A 12,871-nucleotide genomic window follows, 5' to 3' on the forward strand; every position below is an offset into this window, starting at 1 on the left:
ACATCCAGTATGACTTATTTAGAAAAACACCTCTATTTCTATGTACAGTTAATGATCCTGGACTGCAAACATCATCTGTCAGAAAGGCAGACAATTGCTGCCTCTTACCTAGTCTCGCTTTCATTTTTCCTTTATTATGCTTTTCATTTGGGATATAAAAAACAACCACATATATAAGCACTGGCTCCAATGAGCAAGACCTGAATAATGAAAAGAAGGGGAGAGAAATAGAGGGAGGAAAGAAAGGAGAAGGAAGCCAGCAGGGAGTGAAACATTGCAAATGTGTGGGCTCTCCCGTGTAGTTCCAGAAAATTGCACTGCACTTACTCTAGGCTGTCTCACCTCTCCAGGTCTCAGGATCCTCAGACTCTCTCAGCCTGTAAATAAGCCTATTCCAATCAGAGTCCAGTGTTCCTCTGTTAAAGGGGCAAGACAAGTTCTTAGGGGGAAAGATTCACATGTCAGGCAGGCCCCCATGCAAATGTTACAGGCCTGATTGAATTTTCACAACCTTGGATGCTTTGAAATTTCCTTGCATAAACAAGAATGAAACAAACACCAGACAAGCACAAAAACCTCATCCTGATTGTTCCTTTCAGTTGGTTTGTAACAAGACTATAATTGAAGAAGAATCACTCCCAGAGTTAGACAACTCCAAATGCATTTGTGGTCAGTTCCATAAAACACAGGCGACTCTGTTGCCTAAAGCTCACAGGAAGATCAGCTCTTTGCATATATTTCAATTAAAAGAAGAGACAGCAAACTGCTATCCAAATACTGCCCCTCATCATTTGCAAAAGAAAAGAAGAGCAAAGGAGAATTACAAAAGCATAAAAATGCTTTTGTTGGGTCCTTAACAATTACTCTAGACTGTTTTTGCCAGGATAGAGTAACTGCTATAACAATTTCTAATTCTTAGTGACTTAACAATGATTTGTTCTCATTCACACAAAGTTTGATTTGGATTACTGTAGTTGGGAAAATCACCTCCTTGCAGCAAACTTAGGGATCCAGGTTCCTGCCAACATGAGGCTTCTCCATCTCAGAGCCCCTCCAAGTCCCTTGAAGAAAGGAGAGATCAAATGGGATACTTGATGGCCAGCAATAGAAGTGGCCCACCTTCCATGGGCCAGAACATAAGCAAAAAGTTTTTCTCTTTTGTATCCTTGTTTTTCTTGGACTCTTTGCAGAGGTATAGCAGGACTTTAGGTTTCTGGAGGAAGATCCATAACCACAAGGAAGCATCTTTTCCTTGGTATACAATGTCAGCTTTTTCTCTACTTATCAGAGGCTATTCCTAGAGAAAATTGCAAAATTAATTTACTAATTCATGAAGTTATTTTTTTCCCAATTTTCAGATGGTTGTCCTAATTTCTAAAAAGGTCACACACACTCATCAAGGTTGAAAGAAGCATGGCAATTTTGCTCTTTTATAATATTTAATAGTGAAAGGAATATAGTTATTGCTTAATCATTAGTTGATGCTGAGCATAATACTGAGTCTTAAAAAGATGTCTATGGAAAAACGGAAAGGGAAAGACCAATAACTTTCTGCTAAGAGGGTAGGCAATGATTCCATGTCATCTCAGTGTCAGGAATAGTTCTTAATGCTCAGGATATGCTGGAGAAGAAAACAGACACTGTAGGAATCTGAGTTAATACGCCCAGCCTGAATCCAAGGCTCTTTAATGCTGACTTCTGCACATTACATGGGCATGTTTGCTAGTCCTGCTTTGCCTGCCTTTGGATATCTGTAAGAAAGAGAGAGTAGGCAATAATCTAATACCTCTCTGAATTAGGCAAAGATTCACAGAGCAAGGGGAAATGGAGAATGATAGGAAATAAAAGGCTTGGTGATGAACTTTCCAGGAAGGCAGGTTAACAGGGCACTGTGTGGGGGGCAGCCCGACTGGCTTCAGAAGGTCATCACTTGTCCCTTCTTCAGAAGGGCTTCTCTTTTCATTGCTGCTTCTGAGATGAGGCGGCAATGATGAAAAATCCAGGGCAGCACAGAGGAAAGGGTTTAAGACAGCTGTATTTATATGAGATGAGTTCATCAAGATTGATGTCATCACCAGAGACCTTTGAAGGTATTTACAACGATGAGATCATTACGAAGGATTCCAAAAAATGCTGCTAATAGTCGCTATGACATCATCTCTCCAGTCTCCTGTACTCAAGACAAATAGCTGCAGCTTCAGGCACAATTAGATCTTTTCTTTCATCCTTTTATAAAGAAAATTTCTTTATTTACTTCTGTGCAGAAAGCCTCATGATTCTAACAACTTTGTCATTCAAAGAAGGAAGAGCCCTCAAATGGCTCTTTCCTCAAATCCCTCCCAGACTACACAGAAGGTTGATTATCAAAGTGACTCCTAACTTTATTCCTTTTACAGAATTATCATGTCAAAATCAAATCTTCTGAGGGCTCTTAACCAGTTCCCATTATAAACATCACAATTTAGGTACTTCTGTTATCCCAGGGATATCCCGGGGAAGTAGGAAGCTGAGGACGAAGAATTGCAAATTTGAAGCCAGCCTCAGCAATTCAGGGAGACCTGGTCTCAAAACAAAAGAAAAAAAAAATTTAAAGGGGATGCAGATATAGATCTATGGAGAGTGTCCCTGGGTCCAATCCCCAGTACTGCAAATAAAAAAAAATTTTATACACACACACACACACACACACACACACACACACATTGAGGATTAAACTCAGGGGCACTCAACCACTAAGGCACATCCCCAACCCTAATTTGTATTTTATTTAGAGACAGGATCTCACTGAATTGCTTAGTGCCTCACTTTTGCTGAAGCTGGCTTTGAACACATGATCCTCCTGCCTGAACCTCCCAAGCTGCTGGGATTACAGATGTGTGCAACCATGCCCGACCCATAAATAGATTGATAAAGATAAATACTGAGTCTTTCCTGGTACCTTTTGTCCTGTGCTTGTGGCCTTTGCATTTTCAGTGTGTTTTATCTCCTAGATAGCATGCTTCTTAGAGTTGGAGACTGTGTCTTACACAGCTCTGTCTCATGTGCCTTCCAGAATGAGAGAGATGGAATGATTGAGGTTGGCCAAGGCGCCTGTGCAGACCTAGTATCTTCCTGCACCCAGCAGGCCTTGGACGAGGGGTGAGGTTCATGCTCTGATCAGGAAGCAGCAGTCTTTTTTTTTTGTAAAGGGCCACAGAATGAACATTTTAGAGTTCATGGGCACACAATCTCTGTGGAAACTGCTCCACTCTCCTGCTATAACAGAAAAGCAGCCAGAGACAACATGTAAATAAACGGGTGGTGGGCTTATGCCAAGAAAATTTTCTTTATAGATTCGAAATTGAATTTCACATAATTTTCACATACCACACCATATTATTCCTATTTTGTATGTGTGTGCATGTATGTTTGTATGTGTGTGTGTGTGTTTCCCCAACCATTTAAAAGTGTAAATAGTATCCTTGGCTTGTGGGATATACAGAAACAGGTGGTGGGACATTTGGCCCGGGAGCTACAGTTCGCTGACTCCTGGACTAGACTGTGGGGATGCTGGCACTGGTCTTGGTGGTGGGATTTACTAATTCTATGAAGCCACTTTCTGGAACCTTCTACTCCATTTCCTTAGCCAATTCACAAGTGCTTTAGTTGGTCCATTTCCTAACAGGGAATTACTATTTGTTTGGCTTCTGTCTTCAAGGGCACTATACTGAATTAAGGTTATGTAATTCTTGGGCAAGAGACACTACTTGAGGGCTGGAGAGTTATGATTAAAATATTAAAATGGAAGAATAGAATATAATTCATGATTTATAGTAAATCATCCTAGATACTTTTAGGAATCAATAACCCACACATCATTCTCATTTATCTCAGGGATATTCATTCATTTCACAAAACAAGAATTCCCACTCACATAAACTCATGCCAGACCACATGCAGGGGTCAAGCTGAATATGAAAATTCTGGTATTGTTGTGAGACATGATGAAACACAAATATATCTGCTTGCATAATTTTAATAGGCACATGTTTGTATTTTGAATAAATCATTGATGTTCTCACACCCTAATAATTTTGCCACACAAAAATATGCACACGAAAATAGTGGGTAATTTGATGTTGACAAACAGATATAACAGTAAAGTCTGAAAATCCATTAAAACATAGTGCCTTTACTTTAAAGAATCTGGCCCCTAGTTTTCTACACACCTGTTTGTTGAATATAAGAGAGCTAGGCACTGCCTTCTACCTGCTGCCATTTCCAAACGAATGCCTATGCAAGGGAGTTATTTACAAGTAAAGTGCACACCAGCGTCTATGCAAACCTACTGCCTACAGAAGGTCTCAGTGGCTAAAAGTCAAGGCTACTAATCTGACACTCCTGGCTTCAGTCCCTGGCTTTATCACCCATTAAATGTGTGACTTCCAGCAAGTTACTTAACCTCTCTGAGCTTCAATTTCTTCTAAAAACTGGAAGAAATTTTCTAAAAAAATCTAATGATTATTGTGGGTGCAAGTGATACAATGTACATGAAGGCCATATCATCATTTCTTTGCATGTATATTAACATTGACTAAATAGCAGCTTTTATTAATAAGTGGTAATGGTGTGTGCTTGTCTGCGTTGGCTCTGCTTAAACACAGGCACTGGAATGCCTTTGTTTTCTTGTTGGTTTTTTTCTGGTTCCCCTAAGATGAGGGAGGGTCTGTTGATGGTCTCTAGAATTTTCCCTGCATTTGTGTAGCTTCTGTTTACCGAATATTTTGAAATTCCACCTTAATTTTATTTTCTCCTTCTTATGCCCTTCTAAATTTTCTTTTGCCTAGTTTATGGGCTCATTATAATTTATCAAATTATTGCTTATTCAAAAGTCTCTGATTTCAAGTTCTTTTTAATCAAGATGTTGCTAATCTACCTTACTTAAGTCAATATGCTGAGTTAAACCATGGACAGACAGCTACAATTCTATGTCCCATAGACAGCGGTTAAATGCACAGATCCAGGGTACATAAAGGCTGTGTCAGGGAGATCTGAGAGCACATTTGTAGCCTAGTGTGCACTCAAAGCCTCCCTGTGTGATGGAAGAGAACAGGATGTTCCTCAGTTTCAGGAGTCCTCTCAGCTAGCAGAGGTGGTGGGAGTCTCTCTAAATGCAGTGTATTGGTCAACAAAATGGGAATGATTGTGATGCTTACCTCCTGTCATTTAATATAAATGAAAATGGATATGGAAATTACTTTGAAAAATGTAAATCACCAGACAAGCTGCTCCAAGATGGTTATTATAAGGATTTTCATTTTTCACCCCATATATTCATGTATCTATACGGATACCATTTAGGGAATAATTTTGCGATGAAAAGAGTCTAGTCCTGGGGGCTGGGGATGTGGCTCAAGCGGTAGCGCGCTTGCCTGGCATGTGTGCAGCCCGGGTTCGATCCTCAGCACCACATACCAACAAAGATGTTGTGTCCGCCGAGAACTAAAAAATAAATATTAAAAAAATTCTCTCTCTCTCTCTCTCTCTCTCTCTCTCTCTCTCTCTCTCTCTCTCTCTCTCTCCTCTCTCTTTAAAAAAAAAAAAAAAAAGAGTCTAGTCCTGCCTCTGACACTAACCTGTAAACTTTGGACAAATCATTCATGTATTTAAGAATTATTTTCCGTATCAACAAAGATTAGATATTGATCACAGTCTCTTATAAGTATAAATGTATGGGGTTTCACGAGTACCAAGAAATAAGCATGGAGAAGTAGTCTGGCTAGAGTCTTCAAAAGCAGAAGTAGTGGTCATGTGATGCTGTGGTCAGGGGGGGGTCACTCTGAGAGAGGAAGTCTAAAGACAGCTTGCAGAAAGTGACTCCACAGGAGCGTCACAGGGTAGCAGAGTGTCCAATGACTCAAGGGAAGATTGCTTACCAAAGAGCCCCCATGGTACCTTAGCTGAGGACAAACAGCAACTGCAGAAAACAGAAATCCCCTGTCCAGCATCACCTTGCATAATGTGCTGAAGGACTGGTCCAGTGTCCTAAGAAAGTAGAGAAGTACGTATAGAAGGCTCAGAAATGACAATATTCTGAATGGACTTCATGCCTCCTCCCTCCTTCCTCTCTAGTCCCTCTCCCACATTACCACCAGAGGGACCCTAAACTCAAATATGGTCCTCACCCTGGTAGGATGAAAAATCTGATTGCTTCTAGATATGGATATCGATATGGATATATGGTCTGCTCTGACTCCTCGGCTTTGTGTGCAGTTTCCCTTTCCCGGGACCAAATAATGCTCAACTTATATTCTTTGTTTTCTTCCTAACTCAGGGCCTTTGCACATGCAGTTTCTCCACCAGTAATAGTCTTACTTTATTCTCTACCTGGAGAATTCTTTCTCCTCCTTTCAGACCCAGTTCAATTGTTACCTTCTTGGTTGGAAGCTGTGTGTTGTCACTTATCCTAGGATTTTTAAAGATAGTGTTTACTATGTCTGTTTTTCCATGAGCTTGTGAACTTCTAGAAATGGATGTTTTGCAAGTGTAAAGAGATGCTATGGTAATATTTTTGTGAAGTGTGTAATGGTTAATTAAAATGAACCATTCAAAGCATGGGGCCTTGAAGAACTTTGAAAAGAATCCATAAAAGAACAGGGCTCTTGGGGCTGGGGATACAGCTCAGTTGGTAAAGTGCTTGCCTTGCCTGCACAAAGCCCTGGGTTCAATCCCCAGCACACACACACACACACACACACACACACACACACACACACACACACGAACAGGGCTCTTCATAATATAAACAGACAAAATCTAAGAAGAGACAGGTTTGAGTTCAACAAAATTATGAAGAGTGAATAAGATAGATAAGGAAAACTTTACCTATTAAATGATATACTCAGTACACAGTAAATGTCTCTTACGTGTCAGGTGCTCTGAATACAAGGGCAAACAAACGCTGCCTCATGGGTGTTTGCCTGTTCTTGCAAGTGCAGTAGATAGAAAGTCTTTGCTTTAAAAGTTTTAAGTAAGGGAATGAAATGATCTGATTGACATTTTGGGAGGTCATCCTGGCTTTTCTGAGAACAGACAAGCACATATAAGGGGCCACTGGTTGGGAAGCCATTGCATTAGATGAGATGACAAATAAAACTGATCTCCTGATCAGAATCACCTGGAAGGCTATTAAAACACAGATACATGAACCCCACCCCTCCAGTTTCTGATTTTATAGGTCTGGTGGTGATGTAAGTGGGAGGAGTGGAAAATTTGTCACCCAACAAGTGCCCAGAGGGTGGAGCTGATGCTGCTGATCCTGGAACCCCACTCAGCCCCCTGACCTCTACTGGGTGAGAGCAACGAAGCTGGGATGAAGGGCACCAGCTTCGGCTAACCTGGAAGTCAGATTAGAAAGACAGGTGGCACTGTCATTATCAGGACAGGCTGAATATTCACTATAGAAAGACTATGCATGTGTCCCCAGACCTATTTCTTTCTCCAGGTCTGATTTTATAAATGCCTGTGATAAACCAGATCTGATTTATTATATGATCCTTTTGTGTGATCATATAATGGCTACAATTCTAGGTTATCTTTGATCAACCTTTAAAATGACACTAGAACAGCTAGTGGAATAACTTGCAAATAATCAGTGCTGAGATTTGTCTAAAGAAAGTGTAACCAAAACAGGGGAGTTTTGTGACTACCAGTTGCCATTAAATGTATTGTAAAATTACTGTTTTATTTTTTAAAACAATAAAAGATGTGTGACATATATAACCAGAATATATTAGGAGAAAGAGCATCCCTACAATACTGATCAGAATTTTCTTTTTCTCAAAAAAGAAAAACCATGAGGAAAGTCTGATCAAAAAAGGAGTATATGAAACTTGAATGAGATTAAAAAGACAAAGGAAACTAAAGGAGCCCCTTTCACATCAGAGGTAATAAATGTATGGGCATCATGTACCCTCCTCCTCACACTTACAAGTGAAAACAAGATTTTTTTCCAAACCGAAGTAATTCTGTGTCCTATGAACAGAAGTGTAGCTCCTAAAATTTGGTATCTTGTGAATGGCTATATAAGAGAAAGTAACTATACTTTTGCATTGTTAGACTCTTGGGGTTTCAGATGAAAAGAGAAATTGGATAAACAGACCCTGGATATAATCCAGTGTCAGTCAGTTTTGCATCACTGTGACCAACGTACCCAACAAGAACCACTTAGAGGAGAAAAAGTTAATTTTGCCTCATGATTTCAGAGCTTCAGTCCATGGCCAGCCAAATAGCCTGCTTTGAGCCTAAGGTGAGGCAGAACATCGTGGCTCAAGGGTGTGGAAGAGGAAAGCAAAGGTGTGGTAGATGAAAGTCCCATCATGACAGATGGGAGGCAAAGAGAGCTCGAGTGCAAGGATCCAAGGATAATATAATCCCCAAGGGAACACACCCAGTGACCCAATTCCTCCAGCTACACCCTATCTACAGTTACCACCCATTAATTTATTCAAATCTTTAATCCATCGAAAGGACTAATCCACTGATTAGGTTATAGCTCTCATAATCTAATCATTTGGCCTAAACATCCCTGCAATGTTCTCACACTTGAGCTTTCAGGGGACACCTCATAATCACACCATAATTGATTTCAGGCATCTCAGAAAACCAACCACTCACCCACCATGTCTTCTGCTCTGACAGCCAGCCACATGTCTCTCCATGTCCTAGAATGGACTCCTTACTTAGCAGCTCTCTTTGTACATTCAGGTTTTAGATCCAGTTATAGAACAAACACTCTATACTTCTACAAGCCAGTGCCTTGGAGACTCTGTCCAGGTTCTGTCTGTCTTCTGAATCAGCTTGGCATCTATATTTCTACCCTATTAGCAATTTTATTTTTGCCTCTTTGTTCAGCTTTCTTGTGAATTGAACCCTGTCCCTTAAAAATTTATATATCCAAATTATAATCCCCCAATAGCTCAGAATGTGTGATTATTTGGAAATAGGGCCATTGCAGCTATGTTTAGTTAAACAAAGATGAGAAGATGTGAGGGAAGGGGAGGGGGGATAGTAGGGGATAGGAAAGGTAGCAGAATACGACAGTTACTAATAGGGCATTATGTAAAATTGTGAATGTGTAACCGACGTGATTCTGCAATCTGCATTTGGGGTAAAAATTGGGAGTTCATAACACACTTCAATCTAATGTATGAAATATGATATGTCAAGAGCTTTGTAATGTTGTGAACAACCAATAAAAAAATTTAAAAAATTTTTTAAAAATTAAAAAAAATAAAAAATAAACAAAGATGAAATCATGGGGATGGGGCTCTAATATAGTATGAATGATGTCTTTATAAAAAGGAGAAATTTGGACACAGGCACAGGCTTACAGGGAGAACGCCATGTGAAGATGAAGGCAGAAATCAGAGTAATGCTTCTATAAGACAAGGAGCCCCAGTGATTGCCAGAAAACCACCAGAAGCTGGGGGAGAGGCATGGGGCAGATTCCTCCCCATATCCCTTATAGGAACTAACCTGGCTCACACCTTGATTTCAGACATTCAGTCTCCAGAACCGTGAGACAATAAATTCCATTATTTAAGCCATGCAGTATGTGGCATTTGTTACAGCAGCTCTAGCAAACTCATGCAAGACCCTCGTGGTAACTGCTTTAGTTATGCTGCCACTTTAGCTCTTAATTCTATTTTCTTTGTCTTAGATCCAGATCCTCTACAGTCTGTAGTCATCAAGCCACTGCTAATCCTTCTATCATAACAGATCAGGCCTTCTGGGACCCAAATCAGGACACACACCCTGAATCCCCACCTTTCCAGATAGAGTTCTGACACTGGTCCTCATTGGGCTGTTACCTCCTTAGGAATCCATTCCATGTTTTATTACCATCTTGAATCCCACCAATTATCACAGTGCTTAAATCATAGCCAGTGTGTTTGTTGAGTGAACAACAAAATTAATGAACTCGTCATTCCTTATCTATTTTTCCCTTTAGTAAATGGGAAAACTCCAGGGCTTTTGACCTTCTAGTTGGTGTCTTTTTGTCAATACAATGAGTAGTTTATTTGGGAAGCATCTGTTTTTGGATCACATTACTCTGTAAATGCATATTCTTAATGAAAGTGATCAGTGCAGATCAAGCTGACATTAACGCTAAAGATATGGAGGATTGCTTTGGTGTGCAAATGGAAATGGTTTGGTGCCGGGGGATAATGAATACATGAGAATTAGGACTGCATTATTAAACTGAGGGGATGAAACTTGTCATTAGTTCCTACTGCTTCTTGGAGTTATTGTTAATAGCTATTTGAGTGAGGAGACAGGAACATGTGGAGAAGAGGATGTGAGGAAACAAATGTGTAGATAACGTCTGCTCACTGAGATATGTGGTATTTGGAATTGATCATCCTGCAGCTTTTGCTGAGAGGCTAGTGATTTTGAACTGATCTGTTTCCCCAAGCGCAATTGGAGGTGCAAGCAGCTGACAACTCTGCAGATTCCTCCTAGTGTCTGCAACAAGGCTTTGATTTTCAATGAAATGCAAACTTTACGTGCCATACTTGGGTGCCAGACCCTAAAGAATGATGATCTTTGTTTATCCAGAGACAGATTGTTCATGGAAAGAATGCTGATAAAACTAGCTTAGTCCTTTCAGGTCCCTATAACAAATGCCATAAACTGGGTGACTTATAAACACGCACTTTGATTTATGTCTCATAGTTATGGAGGCCGAAAAGTCCAGGTTCATGGTGTTAGTGTATTCTGTGCCTGGTGAGGGTTTCCTCATAGACAGCCATCTCTCTCTGTAAACTCACATGGTGAAAGGGGCTGGCTAACTCCCTAAGTTCTTTTTATAAACATACTAATCTAATCATGCCCCCAAAGTCCCCACCTCCTAATATGACCTCCAGGTTTAGGATGTTGACATAAGAGTTTGGGAAGGACATGAACATTCAGACTGTAGAGCAACCCAAAATATTTTGAGAAAGAGACACCATTTATATTTAAGCAGGGACAGTAGCATAACCTGGGTCTTTCCTGAGCAAGCTAGAGAACACCATCATCCTGCGGATGAACTTCTTAAAGTCCTATTAAAATTCAGCTGTACTCAATCCTGTGTTTTTTCTATCAGCATTAACCTAGTAATCTCCTCTGCCAGGGACTTCCCTTCTCTTTATAGAACTTCATACAAAAAAAAAAGCTTCTCCATAAATATCCAACATATTTTTTGCAATCTGTGTTATTTCATGACATGACCCAAAGTTTCAAAATTACTTTTAATTTTCTCACCGTCCACCCAACACCCACCATGCACAGTTCAATAGGTAGAGAAGGAGAAAAGAATAGGCAATCAATTTAAAAATTAAACTACTTATTAGTGGATATCCAGAAGACAACTTGGAAAGGGTAGTAACTAGTGGGAAATGCAAAGGGTTCCTTCAAGTGGTGATGCAGCAAAGCACGTGGCATTTGGAATAAAATAGTTTGAATTCCAGCTTGGCTTTTCTTAGATTGATGATGCTGAGAAAGTCACTTCATGTCTCTGAACCACAATTTTCTCACCCACTAAACGGGGTATCTTTAGATAGATGGGAAGGAACTTTTGTCAGGACCCAAAAGAACAGGGAATGGGAAGGACAGTGCAGGGCCACACATCATAGAAGAAGCTCATAGTGAAGGCAGTGACTGCAGATGCCAGGGTGAAAGAGCAATAGGCAAGAACCATTACAATACATCCAAGAACATGCAGATACCAAACCACTGTCCTTCTAGAAAGACTAACCTGTCATTTGAGACAAAAAGAAAGCTGGCAGAAACTTAGCCTGAATTTGGTACATTTGTGTTACAACAATGTAATATACTATTTTTCATGTAAATATAGTGATGTGGCTCTATAAAACTCAAGGTAAGTTTTTCTGAAGAAAAAAAAAATTTTAAACTGTGAACTTCACCTACCAAGGTTAACAGAAACTATAGTATCTTATCACTTTTCAGGAGCTCCTCCCAGCTCACAGGAGGCCATAATAGGTCTTGAGGCTCATGCTGACCTTGAAGCTAAGAAAAGCCACAGGTCCTTAGTCCTGGTGGCCATGCTTATGCTCCTTATTCAGACCAGTATCTTCCTTTGGAAGATGATGGCTGGCTCTGCTTCTCTTCCTGCCTGATAGGCAACAACCACCAGAGAAAAGCCACCACTAATTGGAGCAATTGTTTCCACCTTTTTGTTCCAGGTAATGAACTTCCATTGAATGTGAGCTATTGCATATGCTTACATTTCTTTTGTTGTCATTCTTACAAGAGTTTAACCCACAGGGACTCACACAAACTTCCTTATGCTTCTCTATGGTTCAACTTCTGTACTATGAGATAAGTACTTTTCAGAAGAAAAGGCAGAAAACCTGTCGATTCATTTACATTTCATAAAGCTAATCACTAAAAGAACTATTGTGAAAAATAATCCCAGGTCGACTACCAGAGTCATAAAACACAGAACAGTGTTATATTAACAGAGGATATGGAATCAGGACTCAGAGTAGAGAAAGTTTCAGAGGCCAGCAGATCCATAGGTATCTTTTCAGATTACAGGAAGAGTGGAGAGCCAGCTCTTTGCAGATCCCTTGGAAATCCATGAACAAAATCCTTACAGTGCACTTTGAACATTTGAAGAAGCAAAAACTAAGAATTTTCTACAAATAGAAATAAATAAGAATCGAAAGAAGGGACCTGTCCCAGTAGACATAGTAGGAAATGAAATATGAACTGTATTTCATCACTAGAACCTAGAAGTAGAATTCAGACTAGGACAAAAAAGAAACTAGTCCATCAATCACTTCAGCAAAAAATGCTTTTATCAGATTCTTAATAAAAAGAAACT

The 12,871-nt window shown here is 40.0% G+C and overlaps 1 long non-coding RNA gene and 1 pseudogene across 3 annotated transcripts in view; both read left to right on the forward strand.

The window, feature by feature from the left end:
* LOC144377269 (uncharacterized) overlaps positions 1–12,871 on the forward strand; it is a 528,176-nt gene that overhangs the window by 441,642 nt on the left and 73,663 nt on the right. The gene's annotated exons all lie outside the window — the stretch shown is intronic.
* Positions 7,399–7,512, forward strand: LOC120890145 (small nucleolar RNA SNORA72; annotated as a pseudogene).

This window comes from Ictidomys tridecemlineatus, chromosome 4 (genome assembly GCF_052094955.1).
Source record: "Ictidomys tridecemlineatus isolate mIctTri1 chromosome 4, mIctTri1.hap1, whole genome shotgun sequence".
NCBI classification, from domain to species: Eukaryota; Metazoa; Chordata; class Mammalia; order Rodentia; family Sciuridae; genus Ictidomys; species Ictidomys tridecemlineatus.